Here is a 13,100-nt window from a genome sequence, read left to right on the forward strand (position 1 = left end):
AGTGAAGAGAACTTTTATAGCAGAAACAGCTAAAAGGACAAAGCCAAATGCATCACGATACGTAAACCTTTGGCACATATTGATCAACAAATTGATAAATCTCAGAGCAATATCAAAACAGCTAATTCACAGTACGAAAACGATCTTGGACGAAAGTAAGCCGTAGCAGGCAAAAGAGACGATCGAGGTTGTATATGTACCGCTCGCATGCACTTGGGACCGACGGTGTCACGGTACATCTATCATACATGTGCCACGAAAAGATAGTAACGGGTGGAGGGAAGCAGCGTCACAACAACCATCTGATCCGACTCTGATGATCCGATACCCCGTCGTGTCAGCCACTCAGGCAACAGCAAACTGCACTCGCTGCCGATCGATCAGAAGAACACCGATCCGCGGGTGCCTACCCGTACGGTGGCGCGTTGCCCCGCGCCGCCTGGACGGTACCGGCCGAATGGGACCGGGCCGGGTCGTGCGGCAGCATCGATCGGCGGCGTAGTGCAAGAAAACCTCATCGTCATCGAATCACGCGTGGTGTTCCATGGATGGGCGACGGGCTGTGCGCCAGCTTCGTCGCCACAGCTGCTGGCGCTCGACGCCATATATGGATACACATGGTGCCAGGCCGGCCACCGGTGCGCTGAGGCCGGTCGGCCTGCACGGCGCCGAACGGCATCGTCGGAGACCGGTGCCTTCACCGAGCTAGCGCACGGACGGACGACGGAGGGACCTTGGACGCCTGCTTTATGCCGCCATATACACAAACATACGCGCGCGACGACGACATCACACGAGTTCTGTACGTGTCACCATTTGGTGCGGTCGCCACGGCATACCAGAGCGATCTGGATGCGCTCCAGCAGGTGATTAAGAAGCCAGCCTACGTAAGTCAAAATAAGTAATAATTCCACACAAAAGCTTATCTTATTTTTCACTTAGCAGATAAGCCGCTTAGTCCAGCAGTCAAGATACAACATGGATGGGAATTTTCAACTGAATTTTTCTTACCTGTTAAGCGGGACTTCTTTCCCATGCTCTTCTTTCCCGATGCCCATCCACCGCCACCACCCTCCCTCTTGCCTCTGGCGGCTCCCCCCTCTCTCCTCCCCACCCGCCATCCTACCTTCCTGAAACAGAGCCACACATAATTTTTCATTACCTCTATTTCTCGTAACTCTTGTGCTACAAAACCAACATCGACCACCGTAGAGTGAAGAGTCATGGACTTGTGCCAACTTCACCCCTCTATGGGAAGTTTCATGGGAGTTTCTTGAGCATTAAATTTTATACCACATAAACAATTTTGCTGACTTCGAAGAATTATTATAAGAAGAGGGGAGGAGGACTTTCATCGGATAAAGAGAGGAGTTTCATCCCCATCCCCATAAAACTTAATAGGCTCAGTTACTTTTCTTAGTATTGGTAACAGTGGAACTGTACTACGGGCCTTATTCATCACTTCCATTGACTCCATTTTAAAGTAGATGACGTAACGTTATCTCTCATACCTACGACACAAATTAGTGTGGATTAATATGTGCATGCTTAGCACAGACACAAATAATGGAACTGTTATTCGGTAATATGAAATGTTCCCTATAAAAGTCTTCAAATACTGTTACTACTAGACAAAAGACAAAAGGTAAAAATATTTAGACATTGTTTGGACAGTATTCCCTCCGTCTATGCAATTTTAGGATTCAAAAGTTGTCCAAAATATAATGCAACTTTAGCATGTACTGGTTAACGTGAGTGCACATAGCAATTTAAGTTGTGAGTTTGTGATAGGTAAGTGCCTGTAGAAATTTCTTTTAAACTTTTTGAAGTAAGTTGGTGCTTGAGACTATCTTCCATTTAAAATATTATCGAAGTAGGGATACATATGTTATTTTACCTATTTATTGATTTGTGTGAAGGATGCTAAAGTTATATTCTTTCGAGTAGACTACTATCCAAACAAGATTTTAGTGGGAGTTCTTGAGGCATTATCCCAAGCAAAAACCCGTGCACAGAGTGGGTGCACGCAGCAGTAGCGAACGCGCCTCCACCAAGCACCGTCTCGTCTTCCACAAGGCCACCACCACAACCCCCCGCTCTCTGCCCCCGCGCGCCGCCGCCCGGCGCAGAAGCTTCTAGAGGTTCCCGATCCCATGGCACTCTCCCACTACGCCGTTCCCCGCCTGGAGAGCCGCCACGCTGGTGGTCGACGCCGGCGCCGCCGCCACGAGCCGCAGGGGCTGGGTCGCGCTGACTACCGGCCCAAGGCGGCCGTGATGCTTCTCACCGGGCTGCTCGTCCAGAGAGCCGCCGTCCCCAAGGTACACTTGCCCGCATGCCGCCGGACTTGCCCCCTTCCTTTCCTCCGCTTCGAGCTCGACTAACGATTGATTTGGTGGGTTTTGCTTTGCGGCGGTGTCCTGTTTCCCATGGCAGCCCGGTCAGAGCAGAGGCCCCCACGCCGCCGTCGCGAAGGCGGAGGCCGCTGCGCGACGTGCTCCGAGGGAGGGACCGTACGTCTCGCTGCTCGTAGTCTGCGTCCCGTGCGTCGTCCTCATTGCTTGCGTTGCCGCGGAGGTCAGGAGGGCGATGATGGTGCCATGGTGCTGCCGCCGCCACCGCAGAGCGTAGGAGGTACACTGAAGGCGTCGTCCCCTACTACGGCCTCGCGAGGAACGTCAACAGCGCCACCCTCATGGCTTCGCTCTTGGCCTGCGACGGGGATTCCGCCTTTCCGTGGCGTTCTCCGTCGTTGGTGTGGGCCTCCTCCTCATCAACCTCGCCGTTCTGCTGCCACTGCTTTGGCTGCGTGGGGGAGGTACTAGCTGGCCCATCCAATTCTTCTCCCCACAACCATTTTCAGCCTTTGATCCTCAATTTCGTGGGTTTTGTCGCTGTGGAAGCATAGGCACAAGTGATTCTTTGCCACTTGTGTTCCTGCACACTTTTTAGTTATGATAATAAGTTCGTGTATCTAGACTTAGTACTTCAAGTTCTTTTTGTGTTTTAAAGTTCCTATTACTGCAGTAAATGGATGACTACAGTTTAATTTCTGTTTGCAATATGAAACTATATTTGGACAAAGTGTTAGGTTTATTGGCAATAATTGATTGTGTAAAGCATATATAATAGGAAGATTACTGCTAAACTCTGTGATCAATTTGATTTGTTGACTACATGATGAAGAACCAAGTATTACTGTCTTCTTACCCAAATAATGTGCCATCACAGTTCACAAAAAGATATCAATTGACTCCAACTTCCCCCTTTATCCATGCATTAACTAGGAAGAAATCATGATAGTATCTCCTTTTAAGTACTTGATGTGATGTTTAGTTACAGAAATGTGCTACCATTCTTCTCTGAAATATGGATACCCAGTTGTCTTAAATTCTGCTTTAATTACAGGAGATGACCCAGTAAAAAAGTGATTAGAGAAATATTTAACTTTGACAACTTATATTAACATCATCAATAGTGTTGACGATACTTAACCCCCTATTGACTGCTTGAATGTCTTTTTAATCCAAAGGTATTAGATACAAACTTTGAATGTTCTTTGCAGGTATTAGATTTAGATACAAACTACTAGAACATATTCGATCTACACAGATAATATGTTACACGTTGTCACATGATTATTGCACGATAATAGTCAATTACTTAATGGAATTACAATATACACAGGGCTTACGACTTTAGGAGTACTTCATAAATAATATCATATATGCAAAAATGGCATGACCTACAAGTTAACAAAGCCTTGCATCTTCTGAACCATAAAGGGTGTAAATGTTGCTAGTTTAATTCTGCTTCTCCTCTGGTTTACATGTGTGCTATATGATACACAATGAATTTCAGGATATTTAAACATTCAATTTTAAACTTTCACATTGAAAACTCATATTATCCCTTTTATTTCTGCTTGAGATTACATGCAATGTCGATGCAAATATTACATGTTACAGTTTTCCATAACATTCAGCTATATTTAAACAGTTTTCCGCGCCCTCATTTATGTATTTTATTGACTGTCCGGTGTCTGCCCATCCTTTGTTAATTTCATGTTTACTATAGTCTCACTTTTCCTTGCATGCTTGAACTTTTTGATATCTCTAGCTTGCCATCAGTTTTGAGTAGCATGGTGGTATGACTTTTTCCCAGGCTCATTAGTACTTTGATGTAGCTACTTGGTTTCATATATCTTGCATAAGCATACAAAAGATGATTTATAGATTATATTTACCGCAGTTCAACTGAAACAATTAGTACAATGGCTAAATGCTTGATAGACCATAAACTAACATAAATATATTAGAAAATGTTCCATATAAAGAAATGGGGATGCATGACTTGGGTTGAACCATATTTCATTATCACCGAGGGTATTTCTGCGTGTACTCCATTAATTTACATCAAGGCGTATAAGCACTGCATTGTGTTTGGTATGCATCAGATACTAATATTGTGACTTCCTGGTACATTTCTGCATTTTGATTTTTGAACCAAAATACACATTCATTGAGCTGATGTGTAGCTGTCTACTAATTTGATAGGTCAAAGCAAATGATGGAGAGGGGCCATAATTACTGATGAGCGCATCCGAAGGAGAGACCAGCGCTCATGCTGACTCGTTAACTGCAAAGTTAGCCGAACATTGCCAGCATCTAGTCAGTATACAGGTAATAACAACCATGCAAAACTTGGCTGGTTTCTTTATTTATAAGTTGTAACATGGGTATGAACCCCTGGCAGTCTACCAATACAGACCAGGTTTCTGGATTTTACTGGTGAATTGTTCAACCACATTTGATGGGTTTTTAATGTTTGGCAGTTTTTTTGTTTGTCTAGGGTCTAATTAATCAACTGAAGGAAGCTATCCTGGCAATGCAGCAGTCAATAGAAGAACTCTCAGAAGAAGTGAATTGTGTTAGTAATCCAATATCAATTGAGTTCCAGACTACCGCTGTCTGTACAAAGCGCAGGGCTTGGAAGATCAGAAGTAAGACTGTTTTAAGTAATAGGCTATTTTATTTTATGATGATTTCGCATATTTGCTGCAGAACCTGTTCAAGTAGGGTATAGACATAATGGTCATGGGCAAGTTTTTCTTACAGGCAGCTGCATAGTACCTATGAAGCAGCATTAGTTTGCTATTCTTCTAAAAAAAAGCATTAGTTTGCTATATTATGAAATCTCATCAAGCATAAATGATTTGCTATGTTGGGCATGCACATTTTTTCTACAGCTTTCCGACTACAGACGTTTAAGCATGAAAGCAGCAGTGAAATTTCAGAGATGACTTCTAAGCTCTCTTCTGCATACAGGGACAAGCCTGGATGCAGTCCTGCTCTAAAGTTACCTCTATTAGCCTGACTCCAAGTTCTTCTGGAAAAGGAACCCAGACATAAAAACGGAATTTGGCTAACACACTTACCTAGGCAGGAGGTCACATCAGAAGAGAAAACGCTTACTATTCCTCGACTAAAGATCAAATAAATGGTTCAGTCCATGGTATTTCTTACTCTTCGCTTGTCCATTTTTGTCTTTAGGCTGCACGTCTTCATTTTTACTGATAGAAAGTGATGTGTTTTTGATGTTTAGCATTGTTAATTATTTTTGTTCAATCTGGTCTTCGCAGAAAATGATGACTATTTTGCTCATGACATTAGATGGTCTGTTCGTGAAGCTGCTCTGTCAAAGCCATTGAGGAATACAGAGAGGCCGCAAGATAAAAATAGCGACAATGGTTCAGAGCACTTCTTTATTCTGCTGTGAACAGGTGCTACAAGGAAGGATATGGATGCAACAACAAATCGATGAAAGCAAAGATTAGGTTTATCTTCGCCTCAGATGAAGTTCCCAAAGAGCACGAGTGACATTTACTACAATGCAGACAGTCCAATAAACACATGTCCTGTTCTGTTAAGTGAACTGAATGGACATGATCCTATCAGCGCCATGAATTTTCTTGACCCGGTCAGTGGTCTGTCACATCAGTCATTTTCGCAGATTGCCCTAAAAAAAGTCATGTATCGCTGATGATGCTCTTGATCAAGTATTCTCCCCTCCTCTGTGGATGGAATCTTCGCAGTTCCATGATGCTGATGAGGACCTGCTTGGTATGTCTTCTCAAACTCAACGAATTTCGTTTTGGAAAGTAATTATGCATATTCACACACTACTGTATGCCTGCACTTCTATAAGTTTTCATGTTGTCAGAATTTTGTTAGTCCTCAGCCAGCACACTCTATATTTAAATTTTCATGAGATAATTAAGGATAATATTTCTGGGAATCCATTGTCTCTACTCAATAAAATGTTTCAAACTGACCAATGACATGTTACCTGTTTTTCAGCACCACTGTCAGAGACTGATGCAGCATTAATGGAACAACATTAGGCTTCACTTGTACACTACGTAATATTTTGTCCATCAGTCCATCACCTGAAGCTTTCAGCGCCAGACCTACAGCCCGGGGGTACCTGTGGCTTATGTTTATCTTATTGACAGCATATTTGCGGTGAATATCTTGCTGATTGAATGGCTTGCCAGTTGTGACCAGCTTGAGATGGATGCTTGTGCATCAAAAATTGGGTTGTTCTGTGTGGGGGAGATTGTGGGTTATTGACTTGAGAGAGAAAGAGGGGTGCTTAGAGATGAATATAGATGTTGGTGTGGTACTGGTACCTTGTGTATTTAGTTAGTTATATATACAGCATCTGTATTTGTGTTGTAATACATTTATCCACTTGCTCAAATCTCTCTTTTTCCAGGGGTTGTGCCGTTGTGATGTGAGTTATGCTCTGTGCGAGTTGCTTATTAGTACTGTGTGATTTAATCTGAATTTCAGTGTAAGAAATGGCAAATCATAAATCTAATGTAGTGGGAAAATGGGATAGATCAGGTTGTGTGTAACTGTCAGGTTACTATTTGTAGGGCAGTCCCAGCCCATATCAGATTTGGTGCAGTCGGCACCAGGCACCAGGGAGATCGATCTGAGCAGTGAGCAACCGGCGTCTCGCGAGCAGCTGTGCAGCCTTTGGTCCAGATGAGCCTCTCAAACTTGCAACAAACCAGATGAGCCTCTAGCTGGTACATTTGGCACGAAGCATCCTGTCAGAGAGAACAATTGGACAACACGCTCTCCTCTAACATCTCCTCCAGTCTGCCATGCCCACCAGCCATGCGCCCATGCCAATGAGTATATGGGAAATATAGAGATGAATTTCATAAGCCAATAGACCAAAATTTGCATGTAATATGCTTATTTTATAAGCCAATTGACTACATCAAAATGTCATAGAAGAGAAGCTCAAGGCGAACAGCTTCCTTTCCTCATGCAGAGGACATCATCTCGGTTGTTTCATCGAACACCGGAACCAGACAACCATGGTCGTTTCCGCTGGAGGTGGGAGGGGTTCCATGGACACCGTCGCGGAGACGCGGTCCACTTCCGAGCCTCCACGGGCCACATCTGCCCGGCGCACTTGGGTGCCGCCGTGCTCGACGCCACTTGACTTGAGGCGGATGGGACTCCCCGAGCCCTGACCGCTGCCTCCTTGCAAGAGCCGGCGCCGGCGCCGGCGCCACCGAAGGCACGAGCATCGTCGTGGCCACCGGAACCGGAACATCTCGGACAACCCCACGATGGCTGGGCGAGCGCACCGAGCCTCGGCCGCACCAGTCGGTCTCAGGCCGCTGGCAGGGCCGCGCCCCCGCACCGGCCGAACGGCGCTGCATCAGCCGAGGCAGGATGCTCGCCGTCGCCCCGGCTAGGCGACCTAGCCCCCGATCCCATCCGCCTGCCCCGGCTCCACCATGCCCTTGCCGGCGCCACGCGCAGCCCCAGCTCCGACGCACCGCTGCCGCCCTCCGCGTCGGGTTTCAAGCGGCGGCCGACCCCGGATCACGCGGCGCGGCCTCTGCGATTCGTCGTAGCTCTCATCCTCCCGGGCGTCGTCGCGCGAGAACACCAGTGGCGCGGGCGTCTTAGAGTTAGAGGTCGTAACAAGAGACGAGCACGGGCTTGCTGGCGTCCAGCTGGGTGAGCTTCTCGTCGAACGTGGACTTCAGGGGCTCATGCTCGCGTCGCGCCGCCGTGGGCGCGGAAAGTGTCTCGGAGGAGCTCGCGGAGCGGAACAGGCCCGCCGCATGGTCCCTCGTGCTGTCAGCGTGCGTGGAGAAGAGCATCGCCGGGCCTTCACCACGGCGTTGGCCAGGTGGTAGCTAGCTCTCGAAGCGCAGGAGGCGGATGCCGGCAATGTTGTCCTGGTGCGCGCGCACGCGGTGTCCGGCGGGGACCGAGACGAAACGCTGCACGGCGTGGCGGAGCGGCGCGCCGGCGGCATAGAGTGCCTCGGCGAGGGAGAACGAGACGGCGCGCATGGCAGGCCGTCCACGCCGCAGCCGCGGCAACCGCCCCTGCACGAGGCGCACTTTCGTCCCGCGGGCGCGGATGGCCGGAGTGGCTGGCTGCTGGGACGGGCACCTAAGGAGGGCGCGGGTGTGCCTGCTCGGCCATGGTCGGCTGCGCACAGGCGCGGGACCGTGCAGGGGCCAGGGGCTCGGTCAGGGTCATCAGAACGTGCCCAATGCAAGCAGCAGTAACTCGGGTCGTTCCCCACGCTGCAGGGCGGTGCCCGCGGAGAAGACCGCGCTGGCGCCCGGCGATCTCCAACCGTTGTGCCAGCACAGCAGCCGAAGAACGCGCCGCCCGTCGTCGCCAGCAGCGTCGCCGAGGAGGAGAACGAAGAAGATGGAGGCCACGAAGCGCAAGCTCGACGAGCCGTACCAGGAGGCCGAGGACGCAAAGCGGCGGCGCACGGTACAGGTGATCAGGCCACCGCGACCGCCGCCGGTGCCGGGGACGGCAGGCCACAGGCAGCGCAACGCGCGCGCACCCGGGCGTGAGGGCGCGTGGACCGGCAAGCTGCACGGCATTGAGGTGCTTCATGAAATCTCGAATCTCCCTAGTTTCCAATGAAGGTTTAGTCGGGAGTTCATCTGCAATCTGTACGTAAACGATCCGACCATTAGAGTTTGTGTTGTCTGCCGTTGCCGTGATTGTCGTCGGTGCATTAAGGCCCCGTTTAATTTGTTTGGGTTTTCTAGCAGCTTTTCACATACGAAGCTGAAAGCTCAAACAAATGGCCAGTTTCTGGACTGAGCTTTCCGAAAACCAAAAGCCCACAGAAGCTATGATTACTTAAAAAGTCCAGAAGCACTGAAATGTGAGCTTTCCGCAGCTTTTTACGTCAAGGTCATGAAAATTACCCACCTGACATCGTTTATATTGCTAACCGGTTATTTTTCTTTCCTCACCTCCATCTCCATCTGTGTTGTCTCCCTCTCCTCCGGTCTCCTCCGACCAGCTTCCCCGGTGTGCGCCCCTCCTCCACACGGGCGACGCCCCTTTGCTCCGCCCGGCCGACGCGCCTTCCTGCTCCGCCTGGCCGCTTCTTGTCGGCGTGGGGAAGGGGACGGGGTGAGCTCGGTCGTGGCTCCCAGCCGGCGTGGAGGAGCATAGGGGTGGGGGCGGGGCCGCACCCCTCCTCCCTGGCGGCGTGGAGGAGCGTGGGGGAGAGGACGGGGCGATCTCGGCCACGGCTCCTAGCCGGCGTGGAGGAGCGCGGGAGCGAGGGCGGGGGCGGGGGCAGGGCTGCATCCCTCCTCCCCGCCGGCGCAGCACCCCTCCTCCCCACCAAATCTCACCCGCCACCACCCCTTCTCGGCCCCTTCGGTGCCCGGCGCTGCACCGCTGTAGGAGCGCGGAGCTCCCCGGCATGACGTCCCCCGTCGGTCTCACCTCCGGCCACCCCCGCCCTTCCCTCTCCCCGTCGGCCTGCACCGCCGTAGGAGCGTGGAGGCTGGCATCCAAGGTTGAAGAAAAGCCTGACATGTGGATCCTACAGTACAGACACTCCATCCCACCATTCCAAAAGTTAGGTTGCCAAATAGTGTTAGCTTTCCAAAAGGTAGCTTTCGGAAAGCCACAAAAGCCAAAAGGTAGCTTTCTGGATAGCTTGGAAAGCTAAAGCTCAAACAAACAGGATCTAATAGTGTAATTGATAGACAAGGCTCAGCTATTCTTGTACATGTAAATTGATACTCCTGCACTCTACTGAAGAGTTGAGTAAATGTCATTTCATAATGCTGCATCACCATTCACCATGAACTGCTTGCTGTTCAGTTGTGTCATATGCAGCACAGCTGCAAGAGCAGGAGCAGTTCATCAAGCTCATTCTCATGTCAGGTTCAGGACCCAAAACAATAAATACAGTTACAATATTACATTTCCTGTGCAAGCCCAAATGGACAGGGAAAAGAAAAAGGCGCTCATGCCCTGCCATTCAGGATCAAGCCATTTAGACAGGAAAGGACCTACCAAGATGTACAAAATTCTTTTGCAAACTCCTACAAATCATACATATGAAACTGGGCTTCGCAGCTACTTCAATGAAGAATTGTCATTCAGAGCAGATTTTCCAACAAAGTTTTACTTGCAAAACAGTTTTCTTCAAACCATCAGCACACGCCTCCTGTTGCTATCGCACATTCCCACTACCTGCTGCCAATAACATAGATCCTTGGAATGTCTGAACGTATAAGCTAATACTGGTTTTCAGACTAACATACATAAAATGGAAATACTAAATCAACCAAGGAGACCTAGCTTGCCAGTATTGTAATTGAGAAGAAATAGGCCCTAAATTCGCCTCGATGAGGACTCATATACCTTGTCTAGGCGTAAATCCACACGCTCAACCAACTAAGCTAAAGCCAGTATTTTCAAGAGAGCTAATATCAGAGCCATTCAGAAGTTTTTTTTTTGAAATGATATCAGCAGCCTTTAAAGATTAGAAAAAACATTTACAGCAGTACAGAACTGTTGGCACGTCATAAGGAGGTTAAGGGCCCTTAGTCCATATCACATCGAATCTTCGAATGCTAATTAGGAGGACTAAATATGAGTTAAATATAAAACTAATTTTATAGATAGAGGTTAATTCGCGAGACGAATCTATTAAGCCTAATTAATTCATGATTAGCACATATTTGCTATAGCATCGCATTGTCAAATCATGGACTAAGGCTTAATAGATTCGTCTCGTGAATTAGCCTCCATCTGTACAATTGATTTTGTAATTAGTCTATGTTTAATACTTCTAATTAGTATCTAAATATTTGATGTGACAGAGACTAAACTTTAGTCCTGATAACCAAACGGGGCCTAAGAGTTAGCACAAGATGCGTCTCGTTGGAGCAAATATTACATGGTGCATGGAGTATAGCCAAAAGCAAAGGATGAATAATCAGAAAATGCTGACACGTCGGCACTAACTTTTAGTTCCTTTTCCTTTTCTCAAGGGGCAAATACATTAGTACATACTAGGGGCCTTATAGCCATCTTATAGCCACCTTATCCATGTACTCTCTGTCTCAAATAAGTACATTTATAGTTTTATTCTAAATCTAACTATCTTAATTAATCAAAATTAGAGAGAAGAACAGCAATATGTATTTTGTACTTTTTTATAAATAAAATTTAAGACGGTTTGTTTTAGGATAAAATTTGAAGTCCTCGCAAAAAAAAGATAAAACTTGAGGTGCACTTATTTTGGGACAGCTGGAGTGTGCTTTTTATTATATAGATGATTTAGATGTGGGAAAATTAAAATAATTATTTCATGAAATAATTGTCCCATACGCTAAAATTTAGGAACAAGAGGCCACTTGTCTATCGTTGGCACGTAGCTTACTCCATCGAAGCATAAATTACAATTTCTTATCTTGTTACTAAGGGGGTGTTTGGAAAGGTGCTAAACTTTAGCACCCCACTTTTTAGCACATTTTAGCACTTGGGCTCCCAAACAGGAGTGCTAAAAGGGGTGTACTAAAGTTTAGCACCCCCATTTTCTTTAGCACACCCAAGGGGTGCTAAAAGGTGCTATGGGTGCTAAAAGTGGTCATAAGCCTATTTTTTCCCCTGGTGCCCCCCTCTCTCCTCTCCTCTCTCTCCTCCCCGCCATCTACCTCTTCCACCTGCCGCGCTGCCTTCGCCGGCCGTGCCTTCGCCGCCCGCCCCCTCCACCGGCGTGTCACGCCGCCTCCACCGGCCCCGCCTCCACCTCACGGGCAGCCGTCAGCCCGGGATCCGACCGGCGCCGTCTCGCCCTCTCCGCCACCTGCCTCCTTCGGGCGCCCCTGCTACCTCCGCCGGTCGTGCCTCCTCCGGCTGACCCCACTGCCTCCGCCGGCCCTGCCGGCCACGCCGCCAACGCTGGGCCCCGCCACCTCCGTCGGGCACAGCCGCTGCCTCTGCCAGGCCCCGCCTCCGTTGGCCCTGCCTCCAACGCCCGCCTCCGCCTGGCCCCGCCTCCTCCGCCCGACGCACGGATCTGGAGGGGGTGCAAGGGTGGAGCGGGGAGGGAGGCAGCGGCGGTGGTGGCGGGAGGAAAGGGAGGCGGTGGTGGCGGGGAGGAAGGTGACGACGGTGGTGGCAGGAGGGAAGGGAGGCGGTGGTGGCGGGGAGGGAGGCGGCCTCCTCCGCCAACTCTCGAGCTTGCCTCCTCCGCTGGGCTCGGCCGCCTCCGCCGGCCACACCACCTCCTCCGCCGGGCGTCGGGGGCCTCTTCGGCGGCAGGGGCGGTGGAGGCGGCGGATGGGGTGCGGGGGGTGGTGCCGGGAGGGGAAATTTGGAGCTTGCTTGGATTTCTTGAGTGGATTACAAGAGCAGAGGGGTATAATTATCTTTTGCAAACTAATGTGCTAAAGTTTAGCACACTATCCAAACAGCTTTAAGTGCTAAATTTTAGCACTACATTTGAGGATGCTAAACTTTTGCATTGTGCTAAAGTTTAGCACTTGCTATCCAAACAGGACCTAAATACACCGGCACGTCGCAAGATCGGCACTGGCAATGCACCGGCAAGCCGCTTGCACCAATTTCTTTGGCCAGAACCGAAGATGTGCGCACGACACGTGCCTTCAAAATCGGCTGTGTCTCCTTGTCTTCCTCCGTACACCCAAACTCACCAAACCAAACCATCCCAACTTGTCCCGCTCACCCCTCTATAACCTTCCGGAGGCCGGAGCC

The 13,100-nt window shown here is 49.1% G+C and overlaps 1 pseudogene; it reads left to right on the forward strand.

Moving 5' to 3' along the window:
• Nucleotides 1-2,041: 2,041 nt before the first annotated feature.
• On the forward strand, nucleotides 2,042-6,762 carry LOC101780039 (annotated as a pseudogene).
• The last annotated feature ends 6,338 nt before the right edge of the window (nucleotides 6,763-13,100 follow it).

This window comes from Setaria italica, chromosome VI (genome assembly GCF_000263155.2).
Source record: "Setaria italica strain Yugu1 chromosome VI, Setaria_italica_v2.0, whole genome shotgun sequence".
Taxonomy (NCBI): Eukaryota; Viridiplantae; Streptophyta; class Magnoliopsida; order Poales; family Poaceae; genus Setaria; species Setaria italica.